We start from the raw sequence: 15,481 nt of genomic DNA, 5'->3' as shown, positions 1-15,481 counted from the left end.
GAGGGGTGCCCGTGGAGGGGTGGTTGAACAGGACCCCGTGGTGTGGAGGGCTGGATGAACAGTAGATGGTGGAGGGGTGGTTGAACAGTAGCCGGTGGAGTAGCGCGCGGTGGAGGCTGGAGGAATAGGAGTCCATGGAGGCTGGATGAACAGGAGCCCGTGGAGGCTGGAGGAGGTCGACGGTGGAGATGAACAGTATCCCGTGGAGTCCCGTTTTGCGGTACGCCACACCCCTCCCGATGAATAGGACCCCCGTTTCGACCGTAGCGCTCCAACACAAGTCTGTTTCGTCCGTTTTGCACTACGCCACACCCCTCCCGATCAACAGGACCCCCGTTTCAACCGTAGGAGGTCCGTTTCCTCCGTTTTGTGGTACGCCAGACCCCTCCCGATGAACAGGATCCCGTTTCGAACATGGCCGGTCGAACACAAGGCCGTTTCCTGCGTTCTACGGTACGCCAGGCCTTGTTTCCATCGCCTGTTCGGTCCAAGCCCTCCCGATGAACACGACGCATTCCGTTGCCTCCCCATGAACACGACGCATTCCGTTGCCTCCCCATGAACACGACGCATTCCGTTGCCTCCCCATGAACACAATGCATTCCGTTGCCTCCCCATGAACACGACGACGACGCTGTTTCTCCATTCCGACCCAACCATGTACACGAGCCCTGGCCGTACGTATGCGCGAGTAGGCGTTCAAGATCCCGCCCGTATGTACACATACATGGCCGTATTTTCTTTCTTGCACCCTGGTCGCTGTACGTACGTGTAAATGCTATGTGCGCACCTCTACTACGACACGTGCGCGCCTCTACTACGACACGTGCACGCCTCTACTACGACACGTGCGCGCCTCTACATCGACCAGTATGTACGTACACGTTCGTGACCAGAATGACAACGCTACGTACGCTTCGACCAGGTGAGTCCCGACTGTCAGGCACTTCCTTGCCTGCGAAGATGTAGCTAGTCGGTCCCAGCAGTCAGGGGCGAATCGTTTTTCTGCTCGGACGCACTTCCTTGCGTGCGAAGATGTAGCTGGTGGGTCCCAGCAGTCAGGGGGAAACATTTTTTTCGCGAAATACAGTGGCCCGTCTGGTGGGTCCCAGCTGTCAGGTGGAGGAATCATTATTTTCCGCGTAATAAGGAGGCACTTCCTTGCTGCGGCCATGGACCCAGCTGTCAGCCTCTCCACGTACAGTCCACGTCTGATGGAAGTCGTTCCTTGACCATGTTGACCATGCCGCGCCGAGAGCACCAGGGCGATGGACGACGGCGAGGCCTAGGAAGGGGACGACACGAAGGCAGGGAAGACCCGGCAGTTGTTTCCCACGCGGAGGGGAGTACGACTGTATGAGGGTTTACTGGTTCGTCTGCCGTCGCCGGAGAATAACAGCAGGTGTGGGTGAGTAGAGGGATGGCTAGGCCAGCGATGGGAGTACGGTCGGGCGGTGAGGCCTGCGTGGCAACACAGCTGACCGCGAGGAGGAGGGAGCAGACAGTCCCGCCGACGCTTGTTTGAGCGGCTGGAGCAGGAAGAGCAGAGATTGAAGAAGCACGACGGTCGTTGGATGGACATCCAACAGTCAGTGCTTGTGCGTCAACCTTTTTTTAGGAAAGCCTCAAATTTGTGGAAAACAGCATACAACCCATCTGCCATTATTTCTAATAATTTACAGCCCATTTGCTAATTCTTAAGGTTTTTTTGGAGCCCATATTCTTTTTGTTAGCATTACAGCCCATATTGTGGCAACGGTTAAAAAATTATACGAATTTTTGCATATTTCGGTGCGGTCCGAACTGTTTTTAATCCTGAAATTTCGACTCACATTCAAACTGATTTTAAAAATAAATGTAAATCAATATAAAATCCAACAAATTCTCCACGCATAAAAATTAATGTAATTTAAAATCTTGAAATGAAAAAAAGATATTTGAAACTAATTGCCGGTTTGATGTGTTTTAAAAATTTACAACCCATTTCTCATTACTGATGGGCCATTTTCTCGGCCAGCCGAATGAAAGCTCTCCTCGTCTTGAAAGATTTGCAGCCCAACAGGCCTGACAAAGCGACTTACTTGGCAAATCACAAAAAAACTAGGCTCTGGCCGTGGGCGTAGCTGTCAGCCTCTCCACGTATAGTATTCTTCCGATGGAAGTCATTCCTTGACGACGTTGACCACGCCGCGCGGAGAGCACCACAGCGGTGGATGACGGCGAGGCCTAGGAAGGGGACGACACGACAGTGGAAGCCCGCGCGGAGAGGACTACAAGGGTTCACTGGTTCGGCTGCGGTGTGAGGCTACCGTCGCCGCAGGGCCTGGCCAGCGGTGGGAATAGTAGGGGGCGGTGAGGCCTCTGCGGCAGCACAGTCGGCCACGGGAGGCAGGAGCATGCGGCACAGCCGGCCTCGGGAGGCAGGAGCATGCGGCACGACCGGCGCTGCTTTGGGCGGCTGGAGCAAGAAGACCAGAGGTTGAAGAAGCACTACGGCCGTTGGATGGACATCGTACGATCACTGGAGCTAGAATCGTTCATATTGACTAAGTTGACAAAGCCCTTCATCCCCGTCAACTTAGTAGGCCCACAAGTCTGCCTCCCAGCAAGGTGGGTCCCAGCTAGCCGGGGGAGTATTCATTTTTTTGTGCGTAATAAGGAGGCACTTCCGGTGGGTCCGAGCTGACAGCGGGGGGAACGTTTTTTTCACGAAATACGGTGGCCCATCTGGTGGGTCCCAGCTGTCAGGGGGAAATGATTTTTTTTCGCAAAATACTGGTGGCCCGTCCGATGGGTCCCCACTGTCAGGTGGAGGAATAATTATTTTCCGCGTAATAAGGAGGCAGTCCCTTGCGGCTGCTATGGACCCAGCTGTTAGCCTCTCCACGTACAGTATTCTTGTGATGGAAGTCGATCATTGACCACGCCGCGCCGAGAGCACCAGGGCAGTGGACGACGACGAGGACTAGGAAGGGGACGACTCGGAGCCGGGGAAGACGCAGCAGTGGATGCCCACGCGAAGAGGAGTACGAGGGTTCACTGGTTCGGCTGCGGTGTGAGGCTGCTGTCGCCGCAGAATAACAGGGGGTGTGGGTGAGTAGAGGGATGGCCTGGCCAGCGGTGGGAGTAGTAGGGGGCGGTGAGGCCTCCGCGGCATCATAGCCGGCCACAGGAGGCAGGAGCACGCGGCATGACCGGCGCTGGTTTGGGCGGCTGGAGCAAGAAGTCCAGAGGTTGAAGAAGCACTACGGCCGTTGGATGAACATCGTATGGTAACATGAGCTAGAATCGTTCATATTGACTAAGTTGACAAAGCCCTCCGTCCCCGTCAACTTGGTAGGCCCACAAGTTAGCCTCCCACTATGCTGGGTTCCAGCTGGCAGGGGGAATATTCATTTTTTTGTGCGTAATAAGGAGGCACTTCCTTGCGTGTGAAGATAGCTGGTGGGTGCGACATGTCAGCGGGGGGCACTTTATTTCGCGAAATACAGAGGCCCTTCTGGTGGGTCCCAGATGTCAGGTGGAGGAATCATTATTTTGCGCTTAATAAGGAGGCATTTCCTTGTGTGCGGCCGTGGACCCGGCTATCAGACTCTCCACGCACAGCCTACTTCTGATGGTGTCGTTCGTTGACCACGTTGACCACGCCGCGCCAAGCGCATCCAAGGTGGTGGACGACGGCGAGGCCCCGGACAGCAATGAGCCAGAGATGGGAAGACGCGGGAGTAGAGTCGTAGACAGAGAGGTGTACGAGGGTTAACTGGTTCTAGTGCGGTGTGGTTCGGCAGTTGGTGGAGAAGAACATGAGGTGTGGAGGGGTGGAGGGATGGCTTGGCCAACGGTGGAGTAGCGCTTCATAGCGAAGCGTGCTAAGCAGAGCTGCTAGCAGCCGGAGGTGGGAGGTGGTCCCGACAACGCTGGAGGAAGAAGACGAGAGATTGAAGATGGAAGCCGGTCGTTGGATGTAAATCCAACGGCTAACATGTCAGAATCATTTGTTGACTAAATTAACAACGACTTGCATTGGCTTCGACCTATTGGCCCACATTTCAGTCTCCAAAAATGTGGCACGTATTCAACCCATTTTTTAGAATTTACAGCTTTTTTTTGCGCGGTAGAATTTACAGTCAATTTGATCTTTTTTTGAATTACAGCCATTAGCTGGGCTGGGTGAACAAATAATGTAGCATCCATGCGGCCCGTTTATTTTATTTCCTAAAAAATTACAGGCCATTTGCACTTTCTCGAAATACATGATTTTGCTGGGCTGATTCTAATTATAATGTTGGGTTGGGCCAGCAATGTTATCAAAAAATAAAAAGGGGCTGAGCATTTTGTTATAAATATATTTAAATAATAAGTGATATTATTACATTTCTCCTTAAATCTTACCAAGCTTTTGTACACAATCACTAGGATTTTCGTGCCAAAACAATCCAGGATTTTATTTGTTAAGAAATTATTTTTATAAGTTAATAAGGTGTGGGATATTGTTTTCTTACATATGTAAGTATCTGTTAAATATATGATGACAATAAAAATAATATATAATAACATATAATTTTTTTTTAGAAAAACAGGGAGCATCTCCCCGGTTCCATTGCTGAGAACGAAACCACAACATATTCTGATACAGCAGCTCAAAGAGCAGTTCGAAAGCAAAGTTAGAAAAGCTACAAACTAGGGGGGTGGATGAACAATTTCTCTGAATAACACAAATCACCCGAGCGGTGCCAAAGGCAGAGCGGATAGAGCACTCAAATGACACAAGGAGGGTCCAGCGAAGCCTTCATGGTCTTCAGCCGAGGGGCCATGTCAGCCTGCGGTGACCAGTAAGCAAGCAGAGACACTGGGCTGGAAGGCGTAGCATGGTGGATGTCCCTCTTTTTCGGCGCCAGGTGCCCATCATCTTCATCAGAGATCTTGAGATGAGCCCACGGGTCCAGCCCCAGAGCAGGTCGAGCCTTGTTCAGCCACAAGTGATCGCCAACAGTTTCTAGAGGGATCTTGTTAGGGTTTCCATGAAGCTCATCAACTTGTCCTTGTCCGATTCGGAGGAGAGAATCACCCAGTTCCTCACCATGTTCCTGATCAACCTCAAGACCTGCGGAATGGAAATCCAGGAGGTGTTACTGAAAATCATAGCATTTCTATATTTCCAGAGGCACCAAAGGACAGCTGAGCTAACAGTGTTTAAAACTGAGCACTTTTTGGTAGCAATCCAGAATCTGGCGACAAATTCGAAGGATGAGCCAATCTGACTACAGAAATATTCCTCAATGTGGTCCCAGAGATGTTTAGCAACTATACATTCAAAAAATAGGTGAGAACAAGACTCTTGTTCCAAGCAGTAAACACAATCAAGGGGTTTGATGATGTGTATCTTCCTAAGGTTATCCCTAGTCATCAATTTTTTTGGAGAGAATCCAGAGAAATACATGAATTTTAGGGGGAACTCTCAATTTCCAGACAACAGAGATAAACACGGGTTGAACCCCTCTAAAGTTGATAACATGATAGAGGGAGCTGGAGGAATACTTCCCCTTATTGTCCAGCTGCCAAATCAGGGCATCCGGCTCGGCAGTAAAGGTAATGCTTTTGGCAATTTCCTCCAACTGTAACCATTGTTCCATGAGACTATCACTAAAGTTCCTTCTAAAAGAGAGTTTTAGGCATTGACCGTCCCAAACTTCATTGACACTTTTGTTAAGCTCACTGCAAACAGAGTAAATAGGCCAAAATTGGACTGCTAGGGGGGATGTGCCAAACCAAGTATCTTCCGAGAACCTAGTTTTGCTCCCATCCCCTAGTTCCATCTATAGCCAAATTTCACAGCATGCATAGTAGATTTTAATCCTTTCCAGAATCTAGAGGTCTTAGGATTGGAGGAAGGGACAAAAATATTAGGTTTATTTCCTAGGTATTTATGGGCAATAAGAAGCTTCCAGGGTTTCAGGTCTTCCTCATAGAATCTTTTAATACAAGACCCTAGAAGACAGATGTTAATTTCTTGGAGGTTAGGTATGCCTAGGCCTCCAAAATCTTTTTTCATAGATACTAGGGCCCAATTAGCAAGGTGTAGCTTCCTATTTCCCTCAAAATCATTCCACAAGCAATGAGACATCTGAGAATTGGTGAGGTTCACTGCCCATTTAGGGAACTTGAAGAAGGAGAGGAGATACACTGGAATGCTAGCCAAACAAGCTTGTATGAGGATCAATCTACCTTTGTAAGAGAGAAGTTTGCCCCTCCACCCAGCAATCCTTTTAATGATTTTATCCAGAAGGGGTCGGATATCCTCTCTCCTCAGTTTATCATAGTGGAGAGGGATACCTAGGTACTTAATGGGGAAGTTACCTTTATTACAGACTAGAATAGAGAGGAAGTCAGCTAACTCCTGATCATCCATGTTGATAGGGATGAGTTCACTTTTAGATTAGTTGATTCTCATGCCTGAGACTTGTTCAAACCAGGTTAGAACAGTTTTTAGATTAGCATGTGTGGAGTCATTGTCTAAGAAAAGGATGGTATCATCTGCATATTGAAGGCAGATGATGCCACCAGGGAAGTCCTCAGGACAGAGCCCTGCAATCAGACTATGATCAGTAGCTTTGCTCAGCATTTTAGTAAGAACGTCCACTACTAAATTAAACAAAAGCTGGGAGATGGGGTCACCTTGCCTAAGGCCTTTACCAGCAAGGAAAAAAAATCACTTTCACAGTTATTTAACTTGACCCCAACAGACCCCCATGAGTAAGTTGCTGGATCCAACTCTCCTCTATGAAAGGCTTGGAAAAGATCTAAGAGATCATTTTTCACCAAGTCCCAAAAATGCTGGTAAAACAAGAATGGAATCCCATCAGGACCAGGAGCCCCATCAGGATAAGAGCTAAAAATGGCTTCCTTCACCTCTGTCTCTGAAAAAGGGGCTTCTAGCAGCTCATTTTCAGCAGGAGAGACTTTTTCAGAAGCAGAAAAAAAATTGTTTTGTAGAGAGAACCCAGAAGGGTTTTCTTTCTTAAACAGGTCTGTGTAGAAGTCACTAGACACTTTCAGCATCTCATCTACCTCAGTAACAGGGCCATTAGGGTCATCAAGGGAGTGAATGAGGGTTTTCCTCCTCCTCCTCTGGTTAGCTACTGCATGGAAGTAAGCAGTATTTCTATCACCCTCATTAACGTTCCTATCTCTAGACCTTTGTTTGGCTTCGATTTCTTCTTGAAGCCAAATTTTCTTGAGCTCTCCATGGACAAAGTTTAATCTATTAGTCCAACCTCAGAGAGGTCAGTGGTTTCTGCCTTAATATCTAGAGAATCAAACTTAAGGAGGAGAAGCCTTTTGTATCTTCTAAGATTAGCTTCCTCATTGGAGTTCCACCCTTTGGTAGTTCTTCTAAATCTCCTGATTTTGATCTGCCAGTTTTCTAGGGGGCAGCTGCTCCCAGTAGGCTCATTCCAGATTTTCCTGACTAGCTCAGTAAAATCTTCTCTAAGCAAGCACCACTTTTCAAATTTAAAACTATTGCTCTTTGGAGTTTGGTTAAGACTAGAGTCCCAGAGCAAAGGAGTGTGGTCACTACCACATCTGGGCATAGCTCTACAACTAGAAAGGGGAAAGAAACTATCTAATTCTATCACAGAAAATTCTGTCAATGGTGGACATAATCCTGGAGCAGCACTTCCAACATATCTAGCAGAACTGTGGGTTTTCCTTCTGACAGGGCAATTCTCAACTTTATGGGTAACCATTTTGCCGATAAAACAACTCTTGGGCTTGACACATTTATACAAATGATGCCCTGGTTCCCCACAGTTGTACTAGATCACCTCAGAGTATGCCATAAGGCCCGAAGCAGGGGCAGGAGCAGTTTTCTGGATGTCCTATCTCTTTTTTTGCTGATTCTTGCCTTCAGATTTCCCACTGATCTGAGAGTCAGAACCACCAGCAGATTGATCTTGGGCAATTACAGGAGCCTGCCTAGATTGTGCCCCCATTTGGGGCGGAGGTGGGCCGTACCACTGCCCAACCGGCGCTCCCCCCATTGTGATAGGGGAAATTCATCGGAGTTCCTGGTTCCTTCTCATACTCCAGCTAGATGTTGTCTCTTAGGAAGCAGAAATAACCACCAGGCAACTCAATTGAAGCAGATTGCAAGCCTAATTTCAATCTTCTGCAGGTTTGGGGGAGAGGTAAGGTAGGGGATCCACTTGCTCCGGCTCCGGTGGCGTGCTGGTGGGCAGGAGTCCAGTCAAGCATTCCCATCTCACAACATGGCGTGGATCTCCTGCATTCACATCTCCTTTCGCCCATCGAACGAACGCAATCGATGGCTCACTGGGGTGGGGCATCCTGTGCTTCTCCGAGAAATCTCCTTCGAAGTAGATCCGCAGGGCTAGATTCAGCAGCTCCCAATCCACATGATCCTTGCACATCCGAGCATACCTGCGCGAGTGAGAGAACAGATTCGGTCCCTCCTCGGCTTCCTCCCTCGCAGCTTCCTCCTCTGCTTCCCTCCATTCGCGCGTGCACTGGGTCCAGGAGAGAGCGTCGTCGTGGATCCGCATCGCCCGCTCCCTCCGTCTCCTCCCTCGATTCTCCCGCAGCACCGCCGGCGCGACGGAGTCGAGCGCTGGAGCATCTGCGGGAAGGCTTTGTAGACATGTGGGAGATGCATCTTGTACATCTGCCTGTCTTCCAGCCATCCCCCTGTGGATATGGCCGGCGACTCCATGGGGCGCGCGAGCGGACTTGCTGAGGGGGGCAGGCGCGCCCGAAGTCAGGAGGCGGGGGGTGGCGGCGAGATCTATTTGCCAATTACTCCCTCCTTTTCGGTTTATAGGGCTCAATTCAAAAATCTCACCAACCAAGGTAGATGATGAATGGTGGAATACTTTTTGTAGTTTGCAAAAGCACCTAATTAATGCACTTGTTTTCCTCAAAAAATTATGTTTATCAATGCATAAATTGCAATGCATGCATGCATAAAGTACATGCATTGGTCAATTTTCTCTTAATACTTGCATGCAATGATTTAATGCACCTTGGAATCTGAACATGTGATGGAAAACAACCAAATTGAGCCTTATAACATGGAAAAACTAAAATTTTGAGATAAGCCCTATAAACCGAAAAGGGGGGAGTATGTGAACTAAATAGTCAACATATAAAATAATTTAAATATATATAATATAGTTAGAAGGGAAACATAAGTTGGACCTAGCATTCCTATTCTTATATAGAAAAATAGAACAGACCTCTGCGTTTTCTTCAAAAAAATACATAAATTGGGGTGCCAAAAATAAAACCTCGGATGGGAGGTCCATAGGCTGGTCGATACATGACAGCCCTAAGAAAAGACAAACATGCCTATGGACCTCCCATCCGAGTTCGTGGGCTGCGCATGTTAAAAATGAAAGCCTAGACGGGGCAGCCCAAAACCACGTCCAACACTTCCCAAAACTTCGTCCCTCGTTTTCTCTGCGTTTCGCACACTCGACATTGTGTGGGCATTTTGACTGTGCATCATATGAAGATGTGCTATGCATGAATGTTGATCAGCATGATGTTGTCGGATTTCGGGTTCCGGCAGACCCTTAAGGTTCGAACTCTAGGGTGCGCACAGAGATCTTTCCCCTACCGACTCTCGCTTCTATGGCTCGCAAGAAATCTAGGCTGGAAAGAAGAACACACAAAGGACACGAGGTTTATATTGGTTTGGGCCACCGTTGTGGTGTAATACCCTACTCCAGTGTGTGGTGTGGTGGATTGCCTCAGGGGCTGATGATGAACAATACAGGGGGAAGAACGGCCTCGCGAGAGGTGTTCTTGAGCTGGTGCAGTGTGTTCTACTTGGTCCGGATCTCTCTCTCTCTTTCTTTCTCTTCTCTCTTTCTTTCTCTTTCTTTCTCTCTTCTTTTTTCCTCCTTTTTTCCCTCCCATCTCTCTTCGGGGGCTAGTCCTATTTATAGAGGCACTGGTCCTCTTCCCAAATAATGAGCGGGAAGGGTGCCAACAATTGGCCATTTTGAAGGGGAACATCTAGTACAAGTTATCCTAACCAAAGGTGGTCTTCGGCTGCCAAAAGCACTGGTGATGACGCCGTCTTGGGCTCCACGGTGACCTCCGTCCTGCCGCTCTGCTGGTCTTGGTCTCGTTGCACCGGAATGGTAACCTTTGCCCGATGCCTTGGCCTGGGCTTGCTCCCTTTGCACCGAAGGGGAAACAAGGACACTGCACAGGCCGGCACCCGCCTGGCGCCCGCCCAATCTCGATCGTCATGGCTTGCGTCACGGGCTCCTCGTGAGGCACCCCTACCTTGATCTCTCCGCCTCCTCGCGAGCCTGCCTGATGAGGCTGCTCCTGAGGAAGCCTCCTCTCGTCCGCCCCGCAAGGCTTGGCCCATTGGGAGGGTCTTGAGCTTGAGCTGATGAAGCTGGGCCGCACTGGGCCCCCACTCGAGCCACGCCGCAGGCCGCAGGCAGGCATGTCTGGGGGCCCCCATTCCTGGAACGCCGACAGTAGCCCCCGGGTCCAAGGCGCGCCCGGGCTTGGCTTAGCAGAGAAGCGAAGGGGCAAGCACGAAGCGCTACGGGCCCCAATAGCCTGCGGCCTTGGGTGCCGCGTGGCGATTGATTGGACGTGGGCGTCTGCGCTTCCCCACGACACCTCGACAACCATCCATCTGACAAAGAGGTGCCTGGGCCAGGCTTACTTGCTTTGTTCTCATTCGCCTTGCCCTAGATCCCCTTTCTCGCTCTTCTCCTTCCCGCTCCCAAAATCCTCCAGATCTGTCTCAATCCTTCCCATCCGGCACGCCACGGCGCCTCGCAAGTCCTCAACCGAGGCATGGTACTCGCCGGCTCTGGATCCCCCAAACTTGTCGGAGAAGAACCTTGCCCTCACGCGCCTGATGATGGTCGCGCAGGGCAGCAAGGGGGCGACTGTGCTCATGACTGGCTCCGACCAGCCTGAGGGCAAGGGGAGCACCTTCTATCCGTTCTTTGTGAGCGCCATCATCGCCGGTCTGGTGCCTCCTTTCTCCGAGTTCTTCTTTGCTGTTCTCCGCCAATACAACATGCAGGCTCTGCATCTCCACCCCAACTCTGTTCTTCTCCTGGCGATTTTCGCTTACTATTGCGAGGCTCACGTTGGGGTGAAGCCCTCGGTGGCCTTGTTGCGCCACTATTTTTCCCTCCGGGTTTCTCAAGCCCATGTATCCGCACGCGCGAGCTTTATCGCATACTCCAACTCCAATGCTACCTCGAAGCCTAGGAAGAGAATCGAAGGCTTCTGGAGCAAGTGGGTCATGGTGGACGTCGGGCGCCTCCACCCCCGACTGGTGTTGCCTACGGGCCAGCCCAAGGCCGTTGACGCATGGTCCTGCCTGGAGCTCGTCGACCCCCGTGCAAAGGCGGTGCTGAAGAGGATGAACGCAGACCTGAGGCCAGGCAACTTGGGGGGGGGGCGAAGCTGACCGGGGCTACACTCCTGAGGGAGTTCTTGGAGCACTGGGTGGCTCCACTCCAGGAGCACTCGCTCCCATTGTGGAGGCTTGGGGAAGCGGACGCCGCCCTGCGCTTAAGCTCCGAGGCCCTGACCGACGAGGATCTAGTCGCGGCCCTCCACTCCTTGGTTGGGGGAGACATGGCGAGCCCGGTGGGCGCCCCCGTCCCCATGTTCCTTCGTGACGATTGGGAGCAAGTGGTGAACTCCATGCCCACCTTCAATGGTGAGGGGCTGGTGCTTGCAGAAGCTCCCGAGGATCTAGCGGCGCTGGCGATGGTGGACGTGTCCTCCGGCAGCTCCAGCGGGAGTGAGAGGGAAGAAGAGGCGGAGGAGGAAGAGTCTGACTCTGAGGCGACTGGCGAGGAGTCGGGGGAGTCCTTCCCTCGATGCAGGTCCCGGGCCCTCCGCTCCATGCCGGACGACGACAAGACTGGCTCCAGGCGAGGAGGGGAGGACTCTCCCTTGGTCACAAGGAAGGGCAGGTCGGGGCCGGTTCTCCCAGGGTCTGCTATGGTCCCCGGGCAGTCTGAGGCCAGCTCCAGCCCTCCTGACGTGCCTTCTACTTCCGGGCCTCCCAAGGCTGACCCTAGCTGCAGGCTCTCGGGCTTCAAGTTTGGCCGGAAGCTGCTTGAGTCCGCGAATGATGACTAGTAAGTGCTTGATCCATGCTTCGCTTGGTTTCTGCTGCCGTGGCTTGACGCCTGCATTCTTTTGCCAGGCCGGCACCTGCAGCGAAGAGGTTGAGAGGGGCTTCTGCGGCCCTGCTTGGGGCGAGTCCATCTGCCGGGGTGGCGCCTTCATCTGTTGGGAAAGGAGACTGCAAGGCTCGCGCCTCCCCTGCCCGATCGTCTTCGCGAGGCCAACTGGGATGCTTCGGCGAGGAGTCAGCTCCCGTGGCCCTGCTGACCCTGGAGGCGGCTGTGCTCGATGCTGCAGCCGGGGTAGCCAAGACCCAGGGGGTTCCTTCCTGCCAAGTTGTGATCACGCTGCCGTCCACTCTGCCCGCTCCGCTGGTTCCCATCTCTTCTGGTCCCTCTGCCGCCCTCCTGGACTGGGTCGCCAACGAACCGAGCTAGCTGCGGGAGGATCTTCTGAGTGCGGACCCTCGCCTAGTAGCCGGGCGCCTGGAGCTACCTTCTGGCTGGGCCTGTTCTGCCGCCTCCGTCCGAGCAGCGCTAAGCCAGGCCATGTCGGCCTCCGATGGGGAGAAGCAGGCCACCAGCCAAGCCAAGGCCGCTCGCGACGCTGCACTAGGTGACGCCGCAGCTGCCCAGGGCCGCTGCAAGGCGCTGGAGGTCGAGCTGCAAGGCCTGCGCGACGAGCTCGCGAAGGCTTGGGAGGCTGCCATCAAGGACCGGGGCGCCAAGCTTGATGACCGCTGCGGCCGTTTGGAGACGCTGGAGCGGTTGATGAAGGCAGAGAGGACCAAGCTAGACGCCAAGGCGAAGGTGCTGGTCGAGGATCGGGTGGCCTTCGCGCAGCTGGAGAAGAAAGCGCGCGCTGCACTGAAGACGCTTTACGAGAGCGGCTTGGAGGAGCCATTGGCTGATGCGGAGGACGGCCCCGCCGAGCTGCTTCGGCCTCGGCCCCACGGTCGAGGCCGAGGCACATGCCCTGTCTTCTGCAGCGCTGACGCATGTCCTCAGCCACATCTACCTGCGCGACCCCAACGTCGACTTCGACAGCCTGCAGGAACCCGTGAGCGGCGACCTTGCCGCCGCTGCCGCTGAGGCCGTGAAAGGCCGAGCCGAGGCTTTGCTGGGGAGGTTCCGCGCCTTTAGTACCTTGCCCGGGCGCGGTGCCACCAGCTCCGCAGCCTCAGGAGGCGGAGTCGCCTTGCGTGACTCCACCACAGGCGGCGGCTCCACTAAAGAGTGATCCCTTCGCGGCTTATGTCCTGTTTTTTACTCCTGCAACTTGCACCATGCCTCGTGGAGGCGTTTAAACTTGTGTTTGGCGTCGTGAAACAATCTATGGCTTGTAATATTTGCTTTAAATTCCCTGGAATTTGCATTTTTCCCTCCTATTTGCTTGCGCTCTACGTCGGCAGGGCCCGGCCCCGCGCATACCTCAACCGCCATTATCCCCGACCGGAAACCAGGACGGGACTAAGGAGTGAGGGGCTACGTGGCAAGTTAGGCTCCTGAGTCACGATGCTCATGAGTCCCCCTTGACGCGCGAGCAACAAGTAGGGAAGGGGGGTAGCAAAGGAGTGGATTGGTCATTCTGCATCGGCGGGGCCCGGCCCCGCGCATACCTCAACCACCGTTAGCCCCGACCGGAAACCAGCATGGGACTAAGGAGTGAGGGTCTACGTGGCAAGTTAGGCTTCTGAGTTGTGATGCTCAGGAGTCCCCCTTGATGTTCAAACGGGTTTTCATACCTTGGCTCCGCTCGGGGAGGGGCGCGCGACGACCAGGTCCGAGGGACCTGGTTGGGTGGCGTGCGCTTGGGCATGTCCCGGGCGTAGCCCCCGTGTCTAGCCCCCGTGTCCAGCCCCCTCGCGCGGCACTCCCGAGGGGAGGCGTTGCGGTGGTGCCAGACACTGAGCTCCGGGCTCCCTGAGGTTGGTATGGCCATGGGCGGCCCTCAGTTGTGTATCACCAGCGCGGAGCATAGCGCTTCCGTATGTGTACGGGCATAGCCGCTCCTTGGCAGTGTCATCAGCCAGCGCAGAGCATGGTGCTTCCATTGGTACGTGGGAGGGGGGCTCCCCTCCGGGAGGAGCCCCCGGGGCGTGTAAAGCCCCGCCCTGACATGTGGCCGGCACGGTAGGGCTAGGAGAGGTGTATCTGGGCACTCGTGAGCCAGTGCGGGACTCACGAGGCCCTACCTCGAGGTGGGTTGCGCCTGGCTCTGGGCCTTTATCAATGGTGTGTTCCTGCAGGGTGGTTAGAATGCAAATGCTCTATGTCCTCAGGTCCCGGCCCTCGAGCGAGCTCAGCCACCGTTGGTATGACAGGTCGCGATGCTGTGGGTCAAGGCCAGGGGGTGAGGGCTGGAGAGCCAGTAGCATCCCATGAGTCGCGATGCTCAGGTACCCCCCTTTTAACGTGCAAGCGCTTTGCATGAGAGCGTAGAAGTCCGCGATAAGCAGTAGATGACGATCATCGGAACTAGATTAAGCGCGGTGGAGTAAATTTATTTGAAGTAGATGCGGGAAAAGCAAACACCGCTGGGCCAGGCCCGAGCAGCTTGGGGATGATGCAGCGCGAGGGGCGCCCCCAACAAGGTAGGTAAAGAGTGTAAGCAAAACAGATACATGCCGCAGGGATGGACCCACGCGACCTGGGAACGACGCGGCCCTGTGGGCTCTCCCAGCTAAAAATGGAACTTGAAAGATGTCACCTGATGCCGTTGAAGATGAGGTGATGCCGAAGAGGTGGGAGACACGCGGTGAAGACATCGACCCTCACGAGCACCCAGGCCCAGGAGCCTCGGGAGGCTTCGGGGGCACGGGTAGGTCTTCGAGGGCCATCTCCACCTCTGTCAGGACCGCACAATGCCTGACCTCCTGAGCCTCCAGAATGCTCCTTAGCAGGCACTGATGAGCGGCGACCGCGTTCGGCAGGCTGAAAGGCATGCAAACGTAGCTGTGAGGTGGACCCTCGCAACGCCCCACGCACGAAGGCCAGAGGCGCTCCTGACACGCGGCTCGATTGAGCCCTGGCACATCGATGCAGACACGCATCCCACCATCCTCGCCTGGATGTGGGGCTACGGCGGGCAAGCGGCGGCTGCCGCACATGACTCTTGACTCCTGTAGCTCCTGGGTGTTTCTTGAGATGAACTCTTGAGGGTTTGGTCTTCCTTGACTCGTACCTTCCTGAGGGAAACGTGCCTGGAAGCACCCCTCCAAGTGGTGCCCGAGCGCCTCCCTCGTGACCTTGGCAAAGTCGGTGGATCTCCAAGAAAGAGCCCCCGAGCCATGCCTGAGGAGGGCGCCGGACGCGCTTTCCTATGCGACAGAGGGTGG

This window comes from Triticum dicoccoides, chromosome 4A (genome assembly GCF_002162155.2).
Source record: "Triticum dicoccoides isolate Atlit2015 ecotype Zavitan chromosome 4A, WEW_v2.0, whole genome shotgun sequence".
Taxonomy (NCBI): Eukaryota; Viridiplantae; Streptophyta; class Magnoliopsida; order Poales; family Poaceae; genus Triticum; species Triticum dicoccoides.
The sequence above is the reverse complement of the archived record's forward strand: the minus strand, read 5'-3'. Positions refer to the sequence as shown.